The sequence below is a fragment of the Penaeus chinensis genome, chromosome 22 (genome assembly GCF_019202785.1).
Source record: "Penaeus chinensis breed Huanghai No. 1 chromosome 22, ASM1920278v2, whole genome shotgun sequence".
Classification (NCBI taxonomy): Eukaryota; Metazoa; Arthropoda; class Malacostraca; order Decapoda; family Penaeidae; genus Penaeus; species Penaeus chinensis.
Window position 1 is genome coordinate 16,339,540 of NC_061840.1, and position 5,000 is coordinate 16,344,539.

General features: G+C 33.8%; 1 protein-coding gene and 1 long non-coding RNA gene across 2 annotated transcripts in view; one reads left to right on the forward strand and one right to left on the reverse strand.

Annotated features, from left to right (window-relative positions):
- LOC125036957 (inositol hexakisphosphate and diphosphoinositol-pentakisphosphate kinase 2-like) overlaps positions 1-4,016 on the reverse strand; it is a 117,476-nt gene extending 113,460 nt beyond the window's left edge. The window contains exons 1-3 of the mRNA XM_047629918.1: positions 3,927-4,016; positions 2,258-2,303; positions 1-30 (exon numbers count right to left, since the gene is read on the reverse strand). The exon at positions 1-30 is cut by the window's left edge and continues 92 nt beyond it. The gene's annotated coding sequence lies outside the window, so the exon portion shown is untranslated. The remainder of the gene's footprint in view (positions 31-2,257; positions 2,304-3,926) is intronic.
- A 769-nt stretch (positions 4,017-4,785) lies between these two features.
- Positions 4,786-5,000, forward strand: part of LOC125036863 — a 4,532-nt gene continuing 4,317 nt past the window's right edge. Inside the window, exon 1 of the long non-coding RNA XR_007115928.1 lies at positions 4,786-4,864. This is a non-coding gene — a long non-coding RNA (uncharacterized LOC125036863). The remainder of the gene's footprint in view (positions 4,865-5,000) is intronic.

Here is a 5,000-nt window from a genome sequence, read left to right on the forward strand (position 1 = left end):
GGAGGGCTGCGGCAGCTAGTGGTATAGTTGCTGGAAAATGGCCGGGCCAGGGACAGAGGCTATAACTATTGCTCATATAGACTTTGCAAGATCTGTTTTTTCCAACTCTTTCTCTCTCTCTCTCTCTGAATTCACTAATCAAATGCTCTAGAATTATCATTAAATCATGGGCAACATTTTGATTAATAGGCTACTCTCATTAGAAAAAGAGAGCATGCAGTATAGTATCTATGTAGAGGATGAAGAGCATTCAGAAAATCAAATCTATTTTTTTACAAAGCTCTTCTAAGAAATCTTATTTATCCAACTTTTTGGCTGACTGTTATTCCTACCAAGGTAAATAAACAATAGAACAACTACAAAAAAAATCTTGCAAAGTCTGAGTCTACTCATTTCCACAACCTCTTGTTTACTACAGTGTCAATTTAAGAATTACTCATCAAAGGTCTGGCAAGTATGGAGCATATACTTACCGACAATAACAAATGCCAACGGGGAGGTTTCAGAGCTGTAGTAACGAGGGAGATGGGAAAAGCAGCAGCCTCAGAGAGCAGACACAGTTATAAACAGAAGATATTTTGCCCTTCTTATCTTAGCCACAGCCAACCACCAGAGAAATGCTCAGCAAAGGCTCATCTCAGATCATCTGCTTTGAAAGAATCCAGTTGAATTATCATTCTATTCCAGAACAGTGGCTTATGCTGATGGATCTCAGTAGGGAAATCTTTAAATAAAGAGCAAGTTAAATTGAACCAAAGCTAGTGAATGTTTACTCACATTGCCTTGAACACTTAGTTAAATCCCTGTAATATACTAATGTTTATCCTACATAGGTTAGATTTGCTATAGATATAAGTTTTGCTGTCACTGATATTGGTGATGAAAGATACCTACAAGATATTCAGTGAGATACAAATCTTAAGATTATCATGAAGAATCTCTGGATACCAGTAACAAAATTCTAGACTAACCGTCAGACTCATATCATAATCCAAAAGAAAAATGCAATTAAACATTTCAGTTCTGGAGATGAAAGCAAAGATTTTTAGATATAAATATTTCTTGCCACGGGAAATGAACGTTTTGTTTTAAATTAAAGTTCCAATCCTTTACTGAAATTGTGATGATCAAAGTCCAAAACAGAATGGCATTTTCACACAATCAAAACAAAGAAATAATTACATCCACATAAATATTTGCATCTGTTATTAGCCTCCAGTGCTTTTAACTAAAAAATGCAGATGAGTCAATGACAATGCCTGAGCAAGAGCATTTCTCTGGATGACTAGAAAAAAAAGAGATAAAGACGAAGAAAAAAGATAAAATAATGCTCAAAGGCAAACATCAAAACACATTGGCATTCCAGAAAAAAAAATTCAGTCACAAAAGCAGTAAATGCAAAAATCATTTATTTAAACTCAAGCATAACACACATTTATTAAAAGCTACAGAAATAAAAGAAGAAATCAGACATAAGCTACAGGCAAGGTGTTTGCATTCATAATGTAAAATAAATGAAAATCTGATTCTTGAGTTTTTCTTCTACTATTTATTTCCCCTTTTTTATCATATTTAACACTAGTTATCGTATTCTAATGTATGGTTAGTCTGTATCTTCACAAGACAAAAATAATAACATGCCTACCATAAAAGAAAATTCTCTTTAGTTGAAACAATATATATTATACATTATGAGACTGAACTGAAGACAAGTCACAGAACCCTTTCTAAATTCCTCCATGGACACCTAGTAAAGTGGATTATTAGGCACCAAATGTCATGATTTCATAAGTAAACACTGTGTCAATGCAAGGAAATAAGTATAGATGCCCACACAACTCCAATACAGAAATATCTAAATACATTTTCCAAAAAATAAAAGTGCTTTTTAATACAACTGCTTTAAAAAAAATAATACAATTTTTCTTCAGAAAAAATTACTGCTGTATAAAACAGATCCTGAAAAGCAAAAATAAAAAATAAACATAACTTTATAGAAAAAGGGAGCAAAAATAAAGAAATGCATCATAAATAAAAAAAAACAACTAAATTACCTTCTGCAAAGCTTCAAACCATTCAACAGGTTGCCACAAACATCAAAAAAAAGGGGTAAGAATATTTCTTACTGGTGTGGGGTTGTTGGCAGCCCTAACCTGTTTGCAGAATTATTCATTTTCTTCCTACGTGCTACAAAATAACAAAGGTAATAATAAAAGGAAAAAGCCATACCATCCACCACCACCTGGATCACACTTACCCTTAAGCCCCAGTTCTGCGCTTTCTTCACCATCCCTACATCCTCCCTGAAAGAAAGAATGAGCATTAATCTCAGGTATCAAGTTCATGTGTAATAATGGATCACAAATCATGCGAGGGGTACAAGAATACACAATACATGAGATGAGCACACATCAAATAATGATGCAAGATATGTTAACTGACCTCCCTGGCATGCTATCATCAACATAAGGATCCAGTAGGGATAATAATATCACTCAAAACTTGAAACAAAAAATCCTTTAAATTATCATTTGCAACTATAACATGGCGAGTCCTCAACTATTATAACCAAGCATGGTCACCATTGACAATGGGTGATAAAACTGTTTGGGAATATGATAAAACTGTTTTTAAAGATGATACCTAGGCTGCAAGACCTAGTTGTTGAGAGAGTTGGAATTGCCAACTCTTGCTTCTCAAAGAATTGATATGATAAAAACATTTAAGATTACCAAAGGTTACTAACATGAGGAATTAAGCCAAGATATGTTTGAAAGAAGTTTGGCTACAGTAACAACGGGACATGACTACAAGCTCTTCTAGAAAACTTCTAGACTTAAAGATTGTTAAAACTATTTTCTCATCTGTGTGGTTCTTGTGTGGAATGCTGCACCCAGAAGTTGTGAAGGCAAACTCCATCAACACCTTCAAGCAGAGGTTGGATAGAAGTTGGGCGGATATCAAACTTAAATATAATTACACTGCTACCCTTGCAAACTCATGAGCTCAGCAACGTAATGTAATTATAAATCAAGAGCTGGAAGTACTGGCTCCATAGAAGCCTCAATCCTGAGTCAACTATATATAACAAGTCCAAGCTCTTCTTTGTCAGAACAAAAAGTGTGAAGACTACAGCACTGACTACATACATACATACATAGTAATATAAGTACTAAGGAACACATAGAAGAGACATCAAAATGAATTGATACCATTACTGTTGCCATTAAACTTAAGGGAAATTCTAGATTTACAAATAGGGCCTAAAAGTATATTCTAAGAGCAGCAAATTTCTAAAATTCATAACTGATATCATAACACCGAATTAACTACACGCAAATGGGGTACCACTGAATGGGCTGAAGGAACACCATTGGGAGGATGAGAGGGCACCATTGCTGGTCTGTATTGAGGGCATCTTTGTTCTTAATTTAGCCCAATAACTATCATTAACATAAAATACATATAAAAAAAAACAAGTGAAAAACAATTACAAATTCAACAACACAAAATAATGTCTCCCTTACTAAGCCTGTAATTCACAACGATATGTAGCAACTGACAACAGAATTGTCTGTGAGCATGTAAGACAAAACTAAATTTAATAAGATAATGGCAATTCCAAATCCAGTGGAAATACCAACGATAATCTAAATAATATCGATTGAATTGATTACTTCAATAACCTAGGAAACCTAACGACAGTATCACGTTATATCTCCCTAACGAATGAATTCAAGAGACATACACCGTGACCACAGAGTGATATCTGACAGACAAACAACCGGCGATTAACTAGACGAAAAACGCAAAACAAAGAAAACATAAACAAGAGCCTGTAAACATCACCCATCTCTCTCATGTGAAGAAGTTAACGAATTATTAACTGTACGATCTTCTAATCTTTCATTTCTCTCTTTACTCACCGTCGTCTCCCCTAGAACATTTCCTTGTAGTAATTCCCATGCACTGTAACTCCAAAGAATACAGAAAAATAGCCAAGGAAGTTTCAAAAAATTTTCACGACAGACGACACTCAACTTCGTACCAAAATGTTGACATCGCTTCACCTGGGAGACTGAATATAGATTTCGGTCATTTTTATTTTCAAGTTTGTTGTTATTTTACGAATCCTGATATTTTTTCGTGTACTATTTTTATTTTCTTTACTCAAATCTAAATAAATTAAGTACGGCAATCTTTGTTGATATTATATTGTTATCAGAGTGACAAACGTTTACAAATAACTAGGTTGTTTAATAGTAAAGGAATATTCACTGAAAAGTTATTCGTATATATTCCAGGTATATTATACCAATTTCTCATCTAATTATATTACAAATGTCCCAATATTGGTTTATATCGTATCAGTTATTATGCTATCCATCTTACATTATGATTGGCAACCCTGCGTAAACACTATGCAATCATAGCAGACGAAGAAAAGGAGTTTATATTTATATGTATAAAGAGCTTTTTCGCCGAAGATTTCATATGATAGATTTCCTAGGCAGTCAGTTATCAAATCAGATATAGTTCGTTTTATATAATACAAACGACATATGACGTATATATAATTTACTGGAAAACATTTTAAAAATCTGTATCGTTTTATTTTTAGCTTCCCTTTTTTCCACCTTTTTTTTAACTTTTTTTTACGTCCGAGTTGCGCTGAACTCGTGAACTTTAACGCGGGCAACAGATGAACTTTGAATATCCTTCTCCCTTTCGCCAGTGACCTAAAAATGTCCGTACATTAAGGGCGGTCTCTTAAAGCGTCACGTGATTCGTTTGTGATTTCGGTTTCTGGCGGAAAAGACTTTCGCCGCCGAGAAGCAGTTCATTGGACACACGAAGTGGCCGTGTGTGTTTATTCGTACATATACTGTATATATTTGTGTATGTGTTTATGTATATATAACTATATATACATATATATAATTATATATATATATATATATATATATATATATATATATATATATGTGTGTGTGTGTGTG